An 18,380-nucleotide genomic window follows, 5' to 3' on the forward strand; every position below is an offset into this window, starting at 1 on the left:
CAGGCCCTCCCGATCTTCATTCCAAAGGCTTTTTTCCAGAAGCTAGACACAGCAATCTCGGATTTTTGTACGGGCGGGGAAGATACCTAGGGTAAAGAGGGCCCTGCTACACAGACAGAGGCAGAAAGGGGAGTTAGCATTACCGAACTTGTTAGCATTACCTCAGGGCAGTGAATGTGGAGAAAGTGAGGAGGTGGTCGGAAGGAGGGGTTAGAAGGGTTAGGATGGGGGAGGGCTCCAGTAGGGAGTTCAGCCTGAGGGCAATAGTGACGGCAGCACTACCCCTGGCACCAAGGAGATACATGGAGCGCCCCATCGTACAGTGCCCAATTAGGGTGTGGAACCAGCGGAGAAGTCACTTTTGGATGGAGGGCATGTTAGTGTTAACACCGTTGTGTGAGAACCACGGGTTCATGCCAGGGGAGACAGATGGCATGTATAGGAGATGGAGAGAGGTGGGGCTGGTGAGGGCGAGGGATCTATATCTGAAGGAAAGGTTTGCAAGTCTGGAAGAGCTGCAGGGGAGGGTAGAGCTCCCAAAGATATGTGAATTTAGGTCCATGCAAGTGAGGGACTTTGCACGGAAGATTAGGAGAGGGTTCTCCAAGCTGATGAAATATGCCCCATTGGGACAGTTGCTGCTTCTGAACATGGAAGGGAGGGTAAGATTGGAACATATATGGGTGGCTGGAGGCGCAGGGGGAGAGCTCAGATGGTGAAGCTCAAGGCGAAATGGGAGGAGGCTTTGGGAGGTGGGGGGGGGAGATAGGTTGGGGAGTAGTAGTGAGGCGCTGGCTGGGATGAATTCGACCTACTCGTGTGCGAGGATGGGTTTGATTCAGTTTAAGGTGGTACACAGGGTGCACATGACCCGGGCAAGGATGAGTGGTTTCTTCCAGGGAGTGACAGACGAGTGTGAGAAGTGTGGGCGAGGACCAGTGAACCACGTACATATGTTCTGGGTCTGCGAAAAGTTGGCGAGATACTGGGAGGGGGTGTTTGGGGTACTATCGAAGACTGTGGGGATGGAGGCTGGGCCAGATCCTATGTTGGCGATTTTTGGGGTATTGGAAATGCCGGAGCTGGTGGAGGGGAGGAAGGCCGACATTGTGGCCTTCGCCTCTCTAGTTGGCCAGCGAAGGGATTTTGCTGGAATGGCGGTCGACAACGCCACTGGGTGTGACGGCCTGGCTAGGGGACCTTTACAACTTTGTCCAGTTGGAGATGATTAAGTTTGAATTGAGGGAATCAGCGGAGGACTTTGAATCACGGTGGGGACTGTTCATGACCATGTTTGAGGAATTGTTTGTCAACGGAGGATAGGGGTAAAAGGGGGGAAAACTTCTACAAACTGTAAACCGTGAGATGTGGAGAATGTTCTGTGGCTTATTTACGTTTTTGTACTTTTGAATGTTTGGGATAAAATGCATTAAAAAAAATCTTGTTTATGTCCTTTTGAGGTTACATATTGTCCTCCTCGCAGTTTACAGGTATCACCTGCAAACTTTGAAATTGTCCCCTGCACACCAAGATCTGGATCATTAATATATTTCAGGAAAAATAAGGGTCTCAATACAGACCCCCTGGGGAACGCCGCTACAAACCTTCCCCCAGCCCGAGTACCTCTTGTTACCTCTTCAAAAAACTCCATCAAGTTAGTCAAACACAATTTTCTCTTCAAAATTCCATGCTGGCTCTTCCCAATCAAGCCACATTTATCCATGTGGTGACTAATTCTATCCCAGATTTCTATCTGGTCGTCATCCCAGTGCTGTACATGCTTTCTTGCCGTGTGCACATTAGCTGTAGAGTTTTCTACATAACAGTAATGGCTACACTTCAAAAGTACTTAGACAAAATACTGCTGGAAGTCAGAAATGAAAATAGAAAATGCCAGAAATGCTCAGCAGGTCAGATATTATCTGTAGAAGGAAAAAAACAGATTTAACAATTCATTTACCCGAATTACTGACAACTTGTCACCAGCCTCAGACATGGGCTCAGATCTTCTAGTCTCCAGATAGTCGGAGACTGGACATATTCTCCAAGATACTCTATGGGGTCCTTCAGATCCCAACGCACTGACTACCTAAGAGCCTCCCAGGAAGTATTCCCCTGCACCATGGGATCCTCCATAAAATGCTCCAACACTGAGTAAGATTCAGAGCCTTCGGACGGCTCCGACCTACTTACCTGGAGAGTTACCCAGAAAAATCCGAGTCCAACTCATGCGTAACTATACAACTGACACCTTCACTATCCCCCCTGACCCCCTCCGCGCAACTGCCCTGGCCCCAAACCTTCTGAATCCCCTCCCAACTAAACCTGACTAGCTCCTCCCACAAAACTGTCTCTCCCCCTGAACCCTGACACCGGCCCAACCTGACCTGACCAGACTGTACCACCCTACCCTGCTACCACCCTACCAAGCTACCATTACCCTATCCTGCTGGCACTCTCACCCGCCCTACCCCCCTTACATCACTCACACCCCTTTGCCCACTTACCTTGCCCATCCTATTACCTTTACTCATTCACCCCTACCCCTTTCCATCGTACCTTGCTCATCCTACACCCCTACCTCCCCTTACCCACTTCTCTCTATAGCTTTTTCATCGAAGCTTTGGGACTTTTGAACTTGTTACTTGACAGAATTCAGCAGCTAGTGCCGTAATGGCTTCTGTGCAAGTTCCCTTTGCTGATGACTGAGGTTTCCCGTGCGGTCTAAGGTCTGCAGGATCCTCCATCGGACGATTAGCCAGAACAAACGGAGGAAGGTAAATGGGTAGTTTTTTCGTCTGATCAAGGTCAGAAACAGGGGAAGATTTGGGCCATTAAAATGCTATTTCTCTCTGCACAGACGCTGCCGATATGATCAATATTTTCAACATATTATTCAATTTTTCTTTTAAAGTACTTAATTGACTATCCTGAGGTCATGAAAGGTCATGAAAGTGCAAATCGTTTTTTCTTCATGGAGACATTACCTCTTTAATACTTTCCCATGCCGATGGTTGTTCAAGATCCCCTCCCCGCCTCTTATATATTGGCATCCCGGGCTGGTTTAGCCTGGGGCTGGTTCAGCACAGTGGGCTAAACAGCTGGCTTGTAATGCAGAACAAGGCCAACAGCGCGGGTACCGGAATGTGGTGACTAGGGGCCTTTCACAGTAACTTCATTGAAGCCTACTTGTGACAATAAGCGATTATTATTATTATTATTATCCTCCCCAGAATCCATCTCTACCATGTTCAGTACTTTTCCACAAGATCCCAGATCTGATCCCAGTCTGGGCCTGGCCAGCTAATTGGCTTTGTTACCCTGGATCCAGCACCAGGCTTGCCTGCAATGTCATAGAATCATAGAATCCTACAGTGCAGACGGAGGCCACTCGGCCCATCAAGTCTGCACTGACCCTCTGAAAGAGCATCCTCCCTAGACCCACTTCCCTACCTAGACCCACTCCCCTATCCCTGTAACCTCACCTAACCGTTGGACACTGAGGGGAAATTTAGCACGGCCAATCCACCTAACCTGCACATCTTTGGACTGTGAGAGGAAACCGGAACACCTGGAGGAATCCCACATAGACACGGGGAGAAAGTGCGAACTCCACACAGTCACCCAAAGGCCGGAATCGAACCCGGGTCGCTGGCGCTATGAGGCAGCAGTGCCAACCACTGTGCCACCTGTAGTGTCCTTCCTGAAGTTAATACTTAGTGTCACTCATTGGAACATTGGCCACTTGGTGGAGGCGACTGGTAGCCATAACATTGCACCCAATCATGGATCCAATGGCTTCAAGAAAAAAAGGGGGTAAATATATGAGTGATACAATTTAGTTACTCTAACCTGCTGTAGCTGTGCATTCGTAATCACATGAACAAAACATTTTCTAACGCCCTTATTGATCTGGCAGCAGTAATACAACTCTCTCTGTGGTCTCTTAACGGTCTCTGATGGTGACCTGTACTGTTGCAGAGCCTTTTCATGATGTCACCAACACTCTCTTAAATTAATGGCGCACATTTACCTGACACTGGGTGGTCATCCGTTTATTTCCTGTTGAGAAATAGTGCTTTAAACATAATGTGAGGCATTGGCTGCAAACCATAATGCCTGAATGATTTAGTGCTGCGGGAGTCTTGTGACTCATACAGCTGCAAGAATTGAGCGCTCTGGAGAGACGAGTTAAACCTTGTTTGGGAGATTTTTGCACTGTCACTTCGGGATATTCAGAGTCCTAGTGCACAAGGCCAGAGGACCGGACTTCAGTATTCCCTGATCACTCTGGTTGATGGGGACTCAGGTTAAACATGTGACTTCGGTTGGAGAAGGGAACAGAGAAGATGCGAGTTAGCCGCACCAACATTGCATGCTGGAGATGGGATTGTTACAGATTCTGCCCTGTAGTATCCGCGTTTACTGAGGGACAGTTGACGAAATTAGCCATGCTCTCTGTCACTAAAGAAACCAGTTGAATGATTTCCCTCTGAATGATGCCATGATCCCTTATTGGTTATCGAGGAGAAAGTCTCCACAGCATGCTGGGAGTTCCACAGGGATTAACTAAAGATTTTATACCATTAATTCTCCACACATGTCGATACAATTCAATGGGTAGTGTTACAACCCCTTTGGGGGCCAAGGACTGTGCTCCATACAATTCCCACCTGACACACGGAGTATGAACTCCCCAGTAATTGGGGACAGGATTTCCCCTTAACTACTCAGTATAAAAACCCTGACCTGGACCTTCGTGGAGAGGAGTTAGAATTTTGTTATTTTGTGTAAACCCTGATAAACCTTGTTGTTCATTCCTACCCTACCATGCATTCCTGTTGTCTCTCCCATCGGCATTCTACCCTTTCCTCACACTCTAAAGGTTTTCTGAGGTCAAACCGCACTCCAGAAACGTAAGCATAAAATCTATGGTTCAGATCACTGCAGGACTGAGGGAGGGCTGCACTTTTGGAGACGCTATCTTTGGGACGAGACACTAAAAAAGGAAGCCTCAGCTGCTCTCTCAGCTAAAAGATCCATTTCCAAAAGAGAGAAAGCGATTTCTCCCAGCTATCTTGGCCAATATTAATGTTCAACCAATAGCGTACCTGATCATTATCACTTTGTGTGCAACTCTGCAAAGTTTCAAGTGATTTTTGCCTCAATAGTACTTCATTAGCTGTAAAATGATTTAGTCCTGAGTTGTGACAGGTGCTAGATAAATGCATCTTTCATTCCTTGATCTCATCAATGCAATGCAAAGTGACCTCAAGTGAATTAAAACTTTCCTCTTTAATATCTCAACAAGTAAACAATCTTTTCAGATCCTAGTGAGTCGAGAAAGCAAAGCGCAGAGAGGTTGAATAGTGAACTATATTTTGGGGTCTTTTCTAGTCTTTTTGGTCCTGTGATTTTGCCTGTCAGATCTTTAGCCCAATCCAAAAGATGAGTAACACATCTATATATATGTCTTCAGGAATATCTTCAGCAGCCTTGATTTCTGGCAATTATTTTAATTTGAACTAATGTGGCCTGAAAATATTTCTGTTAATCTCCTTTGGACAGTAGACCGATCTTATGCCTCCAAAACATCTCTCTTTATGAATAACATACACTCAAGGTCTGAAAATCCATGGAGGGTGATGGGATGATGGAGGTAGGGAGGTTTGGTGAAGGGAGGAATCCAAGGTTAACTGCCAGGAAGTGTCTGTTTGGCCATCTATAGTTGCCCTCCCATTTTGTGCAGACAGGAAAAGCTCTCTTGTTTTGTGTAGGATCGGAGGCTGTCACTTTAGGGCAGCATGGTAGCACAAGTGGATAGCACTGTGGCTTCACAGCGCCAGGGTCCCAGGTTCGATTCCCTGCTGGGTCACTGTCTGTGTGGAGTCTGCGCATTCTCCCCGTGTCTGCGTGGATTTCTTCCGGGTGCTCTGGTTTCCTCTCACAGTCCAAAGATGTGCAGGTTAGGTGGATTGGCCATGATAAATTGTCCTTAGTGACCAAAAAGGTTAGGAGGGGTTATTGGGTTACGGGGATAGGGTGGAAGTGAGGGCTTAAGTGGGTCAGTGCAGACTCGATGGGCCGAATGGCCTCCTTCTGCACTGTATGTTCTTTAAAAAGAGAATCCACACAAGGTGCACCTATGGTGTCCCCACATATGAAAAGTGCAAAGGACCTATAATAATAATCTTTATTGTCACAAGTAGGCTTACATTAACACTGCAATGAAGTAACTGTGAAAAGCTCCTAGTCGGCACATTCTGGCGACTGTTCAGGTACACTGAGGGAAAATTCAGAATGTCCAAATTACCTAATAGACAGTGACCCAAGCCGGGAATCGAACCTGGGACCCTGCCGCTGTGACGCAAGTGCTAACTACTGTGCTACCGTGCCTGACAGTCCAATGGGAGAGTTACCAGGGCCTGAATTTTCGGGATAGCGAGCGCTTGGCACCCATAATCCTGAGAGGCAGCAGGGAATGTATCCAGCCCAATCCAAAAGATCCACTGCCATTTTACGCTCAATTGAGCATTGATTGGCAGCAAGCAGGACTTCTGTCTTCCCTTGGGTGGAAGTCCTGCCTTGGTGAGCAGTCAGCCAATCTGACTGGCCAAAGCTCTCCTGCCCCTCCAGGCACAGTGTCGCAGTGGCCAGGAGTGGTACTGCAATGCCTTGTTTGAGCCTGGGCCAAACCTCAGGTAAATACCAGGGGTCCCTAGTGTAAGAGAATAAGGGACATCCTGGGAGTCGGAGGGGTGGGGGGTGGATGTTATCATAGTGTTGAGGGGTAGGCCAGGGCAGATGAAGGGCCCGGGCTCCCAGGTCCCTGAGGGGAGGACACCCAAAATCTGAGGGAGTCTTCAGTTTGAGGCGCATCCCCAACTCCCCGCCCAAGATTGAGAAAGTTCACTTTTTCTATTTGGCATCCTGATCCAACTGGTGCCCACCAGCTTAAAAAACAGGCTAGGTGGGAAAAGAACCTTAAGTGGTCATTACCTTATTAAAAGTAAGGTAAAGTCACCGTAGTCCCAGATGACCACAGGCTGCTTTCCCTTTTGAGGGGGAGAGCTGATTGGTGGTGATTTAACCTGAGGATCACCATATCAGGCAAGGTTGATGTGGTGAATGTATTCACCATAATAGATTTACATAGAATTTACAGTGCAGAAGGAGGCCATTCGGCCCATCGAGCCTGCACCGGCTCTTGGAAAGAGCACCCTACCCCCTACCCAAGGTCAACACCTCCACCCTATACCCATAACCCAGTAACCCCACCCAACACTAAGGACAATTTTGGACACTAAGGGCAATTTAGCATGGTCAATCCACCTAACCTGCACATCTTTGGACTGTGGGAGGAAACCGGAGCACCCAGAGGAAACCCACGCACACACGGGGAGGATGTGCAGACTCCGCACAGACAGTGACCCAACCTGGAATCGAACCTGGGACCCTGGAGCTGTGAAGCGATTGTGCTATCCACAATGCTACCGTGCTGCCTTCATGCATGATACTGTAATATGTGACCTATGACCTGGAAGTGGTGATATGAACTGCTTCCAGGTAGTGTACTGTAACCCAGGTATGGCTCCGCCTCTGGCCCCACCCACATCGGGGCATATATAAGCCGGCCTCTTGTAGGCGGCATCCATTCTGTACTACTGACTCTGGCTAGGCAAGTTCATGACTAATAAAGCCTACTGTTCACTTGCTCTCTCTGTCTCACTGTGAATTGAAGGTATATCAGTTGAGAAGGCAAGCCTTCATGAATAACCTTAGGTGGTATGGGAATTGAACCCATGCTGCTGACCTCGCTCTGCATCAGGAACCAGCTGTCTAACCAAGTGAGTTAAACCAGCCCCCATTACCTTAATAGGGCAAGGGCTGACTTCCTGTCCGAAATCTTAGCCACCCGACCGTGAAACCGCATCTGAGTTGGGGCGGGCAGGAACCCAGAGGGAATCCCATCCATGCCAATTTACATTCACGTTCCTACATTCCAGCAAAACAGCAAGAGATCAGCACTGGGTTTGACAAAATAGAATGGCCCCTGTATATGCCGAATGGTTGATTGGCACCCCATCCACCACCTTCAACATTCACTGCCTCCACCACCAATGCACACTGGCTGTGTTTGCCACCTACAGGGTGCGCTGTAGCAACTCACCGAGGCTATCTTGACAGCACCTTCCAAACATGTAACCTCTACCACCTAGAAGGACAAGGGCAGCAGACACATGGGAACCACCACCTGCAAGTTCCCCTTCAAGTCACTCACCATCCTGACTTGAGTTATATTGTCATTCCTTCACTGAAGCTGGGTCAAAATCCTGGAACTCCCTCTCTAACAGCACTGTGAGTGTACCTACATAGAACATAGAACATAGAACAGTACAGCACAGAACAGGCCCTTCGGCCCTCAATGTTGTGCCGAGCCATGATCACCCTACTCAAACCCACGTATCCACCCTATACCCGTAACCCAACAACCCCCCCTTTTATTAGGACACTACGGGCAATTTAGCATGGCCAATCCACCTAACCCGCACATCTTTGGACTGTGGGAGGAAACCGGAGCACCCGGAGGAAACCCACGCACACAGGGGGAGGACGTGCAGACTCCACACAGACATCACGTGGACTGCAGTGGTTCAAGAAGGCAGATCACCAGCACTTCTCAAGGGCAATTAGGAATGGGCAATAGGTGCTGGTCTAGCCAGTGACGTCATTAAATATTTTTTTAAAACTGCACAGGTCATCAAACCAAACTTAGATGCATAAATAAATAGCAACATTTTGTTACAGGGACATCGTTGCTACGTCGAATTACATTGAATCTGTAACATAGCAACAGGCCATTTGGCGCATCTGGACAATGCTGGTTGTACATGGGCCTCCTCCCACCCTACCCCATCTAACCCCATCAGGTAATCCATCTAATCATCTCTCCCTCATGTATTTATCTGGCTTCCTCTTAAGTATATCCCTAGTACTCACCTCAGCGTGTTCTTGTGGTAGTGAGTTCCATATTCTAACCACTCTGAGAGAAAATAAGAGGTTTATTTGCTGAATTCCCTATTGGATATATTTGTGACTACCTTATGTTTATAATCTACAGTTTTAGACTCCCCCTGAAGTGAAAATATTTTTTCACATCTACCCACCAAACCCTTCCACGGGCCTGGATTTTCATTCTTTAGGCAGATCGCCAGATGGCAGGAAAATTCCCGACTTGGCCCACCTGCCTCAGGAGAAAGTACCCACAAGGACAGGGTTTAATTTTTTATGCCCATGAACCCACTAGGCACTGTATAGAACCAATGAATCCTACAATGATAATAGGAAGTGTAAGAAAACATATATAACAGTAATTCATTCATAACTGTCCACTGTGTTAAAAAAAAGTCTTTTTACTACAGGAAAATAAAAGTGACAATCATCCAGATCCTTTAATGTTTCAGTAGTTTCAACTGCAAATGCTTGAAACATCTTGACCTTGTGTTAATACACATTGTGCAATTGACAGCACAGATCAGAGAGCCAGAGCTGTCAATTAAGCAGTGTTTTCCCTGTGATTCAAGTGTTTCAACAGACTAATGGATCTCATAGGCTCTCAGCCAAGCCTCTTTATGTATTCTTGGTCAAGAGTCCAAGATGTCCGGATAGAGTTTAAGTCCAGAAGATTCCAGCCACTGAGTCTGACTTGGTCAACTCCCACAACTGATCAGATCACCAGATGAAGCTGGAGATAGGGCTTAGATCACTAGGCGGGGCATTATAATAATCTTTACTAGTGTCACAAGTAGACTTACATTAACACTGCAATGAAGTTACTCTGAAAATCCCCTAGTCGCCACACTCCGGCGCCTGTTCGGGTAGACTGGGGAGAATTCAGAATGTCCAATTCACCTGACAGCACATCTCTCGGGACTTATGGGACGAAACCGGAGCACCCGGAGGAAACCCACATAGACACGGAGAACTTGCAGACTCCGCATAGACAGTGACCCAAGGCTGGAATGATAATCTTAAAATGAATTTTGAGTTATTAAAGGGGAAGAGGCATAAATGTGACAGAATTACTCCGTTGGTTAACAGTTTCTCAGTTTGTTTTTATGCTGACTCTCGCTCCAGCCTTTGGGGGAGATTTAGATCAAACAATCTATCAAAGGAAGCTTGGAGTACCTCTGCGGAAGGTTTCAATTTCACTAATAAAATTGCATTAGTCATTAGTGACATTGTTATTACATACCAGTAACATACTAATTATAATCCCTCTCAGCGCCGTGCCTGTGTGCAATGCTGTGTCTTTGTTTTTAATTAAATAGATAATTAAAGCACAAGTTAATGTGGATGCACAACATTAGTGAGTTAATGGAGTGGTGTCACCCCATCAGGGTGAATTCTGGTTGGTTCAGCTCCTGAAGCAGCTGCTCTCAAGCACAGCTGTTGGAGCTGTATGCCCCCTCCCCTTATCTCTCCCCCCCCCCCCCCCCCCCCCCCCCACCCGGCTTCCCTGGAGAATCTGCAGGGCGGCAGACAGTGTAACGTAAACATCACCTTCATGTGACATTCCCACAGAATCCCTTCAGTGAAGAAGGAGGCCGTTTGGCCCATCAAGTCTGCACTAACCCTCTGAAAAACCACCTTACCTAGGCCCACTCCCCCACCCTATCCCCGTAACCCCACCTAACCTGCACATCCCAGGACACGAAAGGGCAATTTAAGCATAGCCAATCCAATTAACCTGCACGTCTTGGGACTGAGACATTTTCAGGGAGCCCGAACCCTATTTGCCTAATCTTATCAAGTCATAGAAAGGCTAAAAGTCAGAAAGAGACCATTCGGCCCATTGTGGGGGCTCTCTGCAAAAGCAACTCACCTCACTCCACTCCCCCCACCCCACTTTCTTCCCTTCATCCTGCAAATTGTGTCTCTTCAGGTAATTGTCCAATTCTCTTTAGAAAGCCTCAATTGAATCTGCCTCCACCATGCCTACAGGTGGCACGTTCCAGATGTGAACCACTCTCTGCTTGAAAGACGTTTTTCCTCATGTTGTTGTTGCTGGTGACCCTGAATGTGCCAGAAAAAGAGCAACAAAAGACTCCAGAGAGAAGGTCACAAAAGGCTCTGGAGCGAGGGAGATAGAAGACTGCAGAAAGAGGGAGACAATATTCGACTGAACCGCAAGGATGTTGCAGACGACGTCACTGCAGTGAAATGCATGAGCAGAAGGTAAATTACTCCGTTCTACAGGACAATGTTCACATTGGAGCTGAACTGAGAGATTTGAAGGGAAAGATTCCAGCTTTGGAAATGCACGATAACTGAAGACTTCAATGAACCAAGCTATGCGAGATCTGTCCAAACTAATTTTAGACATGACACAGCGGTACCAGGAGGAAAGAATGACTCACAATTCTACCATTGGCAACTCAACCAAATAAACAGGTGAAATTACTGATCAATTAGCGAAGCTGCCACTATTAGTTAGTCAGGGAGAAGGGACCTCACCAACTGTACTGAGTACAGAACTACCATCAAAGTGAGAGGTCCATGCGTCACTGACAATTGCAATAGAACAAGAATAGTCACCAAGGCAAAAAGAGCTATGGGAATGACATCCGAACAAGGAACCCAGACTACAGACATTGTCAACGCGCACATGGACCATTTAGAGACCGACACAATTTAAAGACCATGTATGCAACGCATGTGCAGTGACTGATTTGTAGAACAAATAGTTGTTACTGCATGAGAAGAGTGGGTGTACAACGGGTAACTTTGGTAACTCACAGTCACACAGGATCTTGCATACAAATGCATTTGTTGTTGGCTAGGAAAGGGGCAATGTTTGAGTTTCAAAAGTATACTACCAGAGTAATGTGACTCTGCCATGAGGCAAGCTGCCATTTCTAACCAGTTCAATACAGCCTCTCAACTGAGAAAGACAATGAAGATGCTAATCCTTCTACATGAAACAGGAGTGATCTTGCAGGTGGTGATATTCTCATGCTGTTCCTGTTTGCCATTGTGGCCACCCCCACACTGTTGGGAAACCCACGGGTGTGGGTGTGCTGCCGGCAGACCAGAAGATCCCATCAACAGAGAATTCTGCTGTGTGAGTTTGGAAGGGGCTGTTGAAGGAGCCTTGGTAAGTTGCTTGGAAACTTGCCTTTAGTAATTTCTCGCTGCTCCCATGTATAGACAAGTCCCATAAGTCTGCTGGTGTGTGGTGGTTTTACAGCGTCCTACAGATTCATCAATCAGCCTCACTCTTAGCACGCACTCAAATTGAGAGTTTAATAAAATACCGAGCCAACTACTCGCGAGAAAAAATACATCAAAGCGAGCCAGTAGACATCAAATCATATTAGCACCATCCGCTGCCTCCCAGCCCAGGCAGCATCTGATTGAATTATTCATCAGAGAGCCTCCGGTGTAATGTCATCTGTTTTAGAGCTCACTAAACAAGGTTTCAAAATTCCTTTTGCGATGTAATGAATCTCGCAGCTCTCAGTACTGTGAAACTGTCCTGATCAAGTATTGAGCAGGTACCTTTAACACCAGGACAGAAAATAACTTGAATAAGTTTAGATAGTTCTGATGTCTTCTTTATGCCACATGGCAGCCATGACCCATCAGGTAGAACTCTTGCCATTGACTCAGGTGGTTGCCCACAGGTCAATGCAGTAAATCCCTCAGCACCGTTTAAAGAAACATAAGAGAGTTTTCCAAGGTGTCCTGATGCTCAATATTTATCTGTCAACTAACATCATGTTAAAAAAAACAGTTCTTCTGTTCATGATCTCATCTGCTTGTGAGAGCCTGCTAGGCACAAACTGACTGTTGTGTTTCTGATTTTGCAATAGTCGCTACACTTCAAAATGACTCAACTGACTTCAAAGGCTTTGGGATGTCCTGAGGTTGTGTAAGGTGCTGTACAAATGCAAGTCTTCTTATGACTTCTTCATAGCACAGTTCTGCACTCAACAGCAACAGTGCTATCACAGCTTGCAATGACATGGCACCTATCATGTGGAGTACAGTCTCAAGGCATTTCATTGGAGTGTAATCCTGCAGCCTCACGACGTGATATGAAGATAGTTCATGGTCGATCAAAGAGGTTTTAAAGAGTGTCTTAAATGGTTTAGGGAGGGATTTCCGGAGATGAGGGCTTACACTCACTGGGTGGAATTCAACATCCTCCCTTCAGGAGAGCTTGGAGGTGGGAAGGACATTTAATCAGGTTTGAGAGCAAAAGACGGGTACTCCATTGTCGTTTTGCCCCGATTAGGTTTGGGGTGGGGAGAAGGGCACGGGGGGGGGGGGGGGGGGGGGGGGGGGCGTTCATTCAAAGGTATGTCAGATTGACTGAGCTGGCACCAGACAGAGGGAACCCATTGAGAGCCATACCACCTGCCCTTTCTTTCACTTCCCCTGCCTTCCCTATCCTGTGACCCCCCCCCCCATCTCGTCCTCACCCGCCTCTGGACTGGGTCCCTCACTAACCCTGGACCTCTGCTGGATACATTGCCAGCGATGGTTGCAATGGGGAGCTGCAGGCCTCTGACTGGTTGCCAGCTCGCAGGCGGCTAAGATTTTGAAGCCCAAGCTCCTTAGTCCCAGGGAAGGCCGTCTGCCAACCACAAATGGGGAGGCGATGGCATAGTGGTATTGTCGCTGGACTAGTAATCCAGAGATTCAGGATAATGATCGGGGACCCGGGTTCGAATCCCACCACGACAGGTGATGGAATTTAAACCCAATAAAACATCTGGAATTAAAAGCCTAATGATGATCATGAAACCATTGTTAATTGTCGTAAAAACCCATCTGGTTCACTAATGTCCATCCTCACCTGGTCTGGCCTACACGTGACTCCAGATCCACAGTAATGTGGTTTGCTCGTAAATGCTCTCTGAAATGGCCGAGCAAGCCACTCAGTTGTATTCAACCACTACGAAGACACAAAAAAGGAATGAAACCGGATGGATCACTCATCATCGAACCAGACGCCAGAAATGACAACGGCAAACCCATCCTTCCTTAGTCCTCCTCAGTAACATCTGTGGGCCTGTGCCAAAGTTGGGAGAGCTGTCTCACAGGCTAGTTAGCAACAGCCTGACATAGTCATACTCACAGAATCACTCACAGAATCATATCTTACAGATAATATCCCAGACAGCACTATTACCATTCCTGGGTATGTCCTGTCTCACCGGCAGGACAGACCCAGCAGAGGTAGCGGCACAGTGTTGTACAGTCGGGAGAGAGTTGCCCTGGGAGTCCTCAACATCGACTCTGGACCCCATGAAGTCTCATGGCTTCAGGTTAAACATGGGCAAAGAAACCTTCTGCTGATTACCACGTACCGGCCACCATCAGCTGATGAATCAGTAGTCCTCCATGTCAAACACCGCTTGGAGGAAGCACTGAGGGTGACAAGGGTACAGAATATGCTCTCGGTGGGAGACTTCAATGTTCATCACCAAGAGCGGCTCAGTAGCACCACCACAGACCGAGCTGGCCGGGTCGTAAAGGACATAGCTGCTAGACTGGGACTCCCAACAACCCCTCTCCCCACTCCCCAAACCCCCCCCCCCCCGACCCCCTACCTCGCAGCACAGCAATGTGTAAGATTGAGCTGACATGCTGACTTCAGAGACTCGCAACCCTCAGCCTGAAGGTATCTGGGCGATATTCCCCGTTGGCTGACTCTGAAATCGCAAAACAGAATATTGGGCGGAGAATAGGTTCCAACGAAAAATCGCGGTGGGCACCGATTTGACGTTATATCGCAATTCTCCGTCACTTCGATAGTGGCGTCAATGAGGTACAGAACGGCCATCCAGTAAATACTGTTTCCATGTCAATAACGGGCCTGACCCAGTATTCTCTGGGCTCTCCTCGATGCTCCGCCTCCGATGGGCCGAGTTCCCGACGCCGTGGTTCACCTCGCTTTCAAAAATCATCATGGCTGCTGAGGGAGAGAGAGGGGGTACGGAAACAATCCAGTATCGCCATGGTTTGCTGACAGCTGTGCCGTTGGCCGGGGGGGCTTCTGCCGGGGCCGGGGGTGGCCAGGAGGTGGGCTGTGGGGTCGGGGTGGACAAGCACAGAACACCATTGCCGCAGCCGGAAAGGCAGCCATGCAGCTGCGCACGCCGCTGACTGCCCACTGTGAACTTAGAGCGATGGTCGTATCGGTGTCCCCATAGGCCAAAGCCCTAGGTGCCCTCTGCACCAGCCGACCCACCTGCAGGATGGGAACACTCCAGCACAACTAGTGTGTGTAGGGAGTGAAGTGTGTATATGCGGCTGCAACGTGTCAGCCTCTCGAGTGTCAATCACGGACCCAGTGAATCATGCACTGTTTTTCATTGGGATTGATTGTGTTCCACATGGCGCCGGTGCTAGCCCCTCCACAGTTGCTGAATTGATCCAGGTTCGGCACCAATTTTGCTGTTGTGAAAGTCCACAAATTCAGCTTCGGCATCGACATTTAGTCACAGAAACGGAGAATCCCACCTCCTAATTTTTTTAACTCAACCCATCAGGTCCTGAGGCCTGTTTGCTCAGCATAGATAACCAGAGTTGTCTAAAACACTAGGTTTGGACCTCTAACCCCTGGGCGCCTGTGTTTGGAACCATCTGCATCCACTCTCCTGGGCCCTTCATAAGAGGTGCTGGAGGGGTGCTCTCCAGCAGCACTACACCCCTGGAGGAATTGCTCCTGCTGCGACTCTTTGTTCACGTGGGGCTTTTCTGCTAAGGTTCAGCAATCTGCACAAATTCACCCCCGTCACCCTCAAAATCCTCTTTCCCCATCTGCCCTGATGTTCCTCCCTTTCTCCTGAAGTGGCTGTTCTCCACACACACAACCCACACAGTCAAGGCCAATAGACGGGGGTGGGAGGAGGTCACTGGATTTCAGTCAGGAGTGGGAGCCTCAAACAGCCTTTACTCCCATCCAGGGCCACTGTAGCATCCCCACTGTCTCTTCACGAGCAGGCATCGATGCTGGGGCTCTCCCTATTCCGTGGCAGCACCCTGACGGACACTAAACCAGCATCGCTAGAAGATTGTCAGACCTAAGCAGCAATGTAAGTGGCAAAAAAAAGTTGACTATAGTGAGATTCCCAATGCTACAATCGACAGACACGCTCTAAAATACGCTTTCACTTACACCCGAGTAACCTGCATAGTGTTAGTGACTTAGTGAGCACAGGAGATCTGTATCAGTTAACAGATCTCTGGGACTTAGAGAGACCTGTATCAGATACCACAGTAAATAGGCTGAAGATTCAGTAAACACAACAGCGATTACCAAAGGCAGACTGTCAGTGCAGACGCCATGTCGAACGGGTCTAAGGTGTAGATGTGTAATGACGTCAATGTCTGAAACAGTGAAACGTAAAACTGTGTGCTAAAGACAATTCCCAAGCAGTTACATAGTTTCAAAGTGGCCAGTATATATTGGGTTACACTGAATAACAGCAAACAAAACAATAGATGCAGAATTTGGTTCCTTAGAGCCCATGGCCTGCAGGCGCCTCTAGCCGCCCCCACGCCGACCCCTCCTCCATTACCCACTTCCTAATCATGGCCACATTCGCCGCCCAATGGTAGCTGCAGAGGTTCGGCAGTGCCAACCCCCCTCCCAACCCCCCCGGCTACGCTCCAAGAATACCCTCTTGACTCGCGGGGTTTTATTTGCCCAGACGAATCCCATGATAATCCTGTCTACCCACTTGAAAAAGGATTTGGGGATGAAAATGGGGAGGCACTGAAAAACGAACAAGAATCTGGGTAGAACAGTCATCTTCACAGTCTGCACTCTTCCTGCCAGGGAAAGCGGGAGCATGTCCCACCTTTTGAAGTCTCCCTCCATCTGCTCTCCCAGCCAAGACAAGTTGAGCCTGTGTAGGGCATCCCAGTTCCTATCCACCTGTATCCCTAAATATCGAAAGCTCCTCTCCACTATCTTGAGCGGGAGCTCCCCCAGTCTCTCCTCCTGGCCCCTAGTGTGGATTACAAACAGCTCACTTTTCCCCACATTCAACTTGTACCCCGAGAAGCTCCCAAAGTCCCCCAGTATCCGCATGACCTTCCCCCATCCCCTCTAGCTGGTCCGTAATATACAACAGCAGGTCGTCTGCGTGTAGCTAAACCCGGGGTTCCTTCCCCCCCCAGACCAGCCCCCTCCAGTTCCTAGAAGTCCTAAGCGCTATGGCCAATGGCTCAATTGCCAGGGCAAATAGCAAAGGGGACAGGGGGAACCCCTGCCTCGTCCCTCAGTGCAACCTGAAATACTCCAACCTCAGCCGGTTTGTGGACACGCTCGCTACAGGGGCCTGATACAGTAGCTTGACCCACCCTATGAATCCCTCCCCGAATCCAAACCTACCTAACACCTCCCACAGGTACTCCCACTCCACCCTGTCAAAGGCCTTCTCCGCATCCATTTCAGCCACTACTTCTGCATTCCCTCCCTCCAAGGGCATCATAATAATATTCAGGAGCCTCCTCACATTCGTGTTCAGCTGCCTGCCTTTAACGAAACCCGTCTGGTCCTCCTCAATCACTCCCAGGACACAGTCCTCTATTCTGGTGGCCAAAAGTTTTGCCAGCAATTTGGCATCTACATTCAGCAGCGATATCGGCCTGTAGGACCCACATTGGAGCGGATCCTTCTCCTTCTTCAAAATAAGCGAGATCAGTGCCTGCGACATCGTTGTGGGGGGAGGGTTCCTCTCTCCTCTCTCTCGTTAAAGGTTCTGAGGAGTGGGCTCAGTAGCTCTGAGAACTCTGAGAACTCCTTATAAAATTCTACACGGAAGCCGTCCGGACCCGGGGCCTTGCCTGACTGCATACTTGCTAGTCCCTTAACTACCTCCTCCAACTCAATCAGGGCCCCCAGTCCCTCCACCCGCTCCTCATCCACCCTTGGGAACCTCAGCCGATCCATAAATTGATTCATCCCTTCCCCTCCCCTCGGGAGTTATGACTCATATATATTCCCATAGAACATCTTGAAGACTTCATTGATCCTCTCTGGGCTCAAAACCGTGTTACCTTCCTTATCCCTCACTCTCCCGATCTCCCTGGCCGCCTCCCTCCTGCGCAGTTGGTGCGCCAGCATCCTACTTGCCTTCTCCCCATACTCGTAGACTGTCCCTTTCACTTTCCTCAACTGTGCCTCCGCCTTCCCCGTCAGCAAATCAAACTCCGCCTGTAATCTCCGGCGCTCCTTTAGCAGCCCCCCTCACGGGTCCCTGCGTACTTCCTGTCTACCCTAAGCATCTTTCCCACCAACCTCTCCCTCTCCGCCCTCTCCCTCTTCTCTCTGTGGGATCTAATTAACGCCCCCCCCC

At 48.6% G+C, this 18,380-nt stretch overlaps 1 protein-coding gene across 2 annotated transcripts in view; it reads right to left on the reverse strand.

The window, feature by feature from the left end:
- Positions 1-18,380, reverse strand: part of cabp1a (calcium binding protein 1a) — a 455,099-nt gene that overhangs the window by 301,279 nt on the left and 135,440 nt on the right. The gene's annotated exons all lie outside the window — the stretch shown is intronic.

This window comes from Scyliorhinus canicula, chromosome 1 (genome assembly GCF_902713615.1).
Source record: "Scyliorhinus canicula chromosome 1, sScyCan1.1, whole genome shotgun sequence".
Lineage (NCBI taxonomy): Eukaryota > Metazoa > Chordata > Chondrichthyes > Carcharhiniformes > Scyliorhinidae > Scyliorhinus > Scyliorhinus canicula.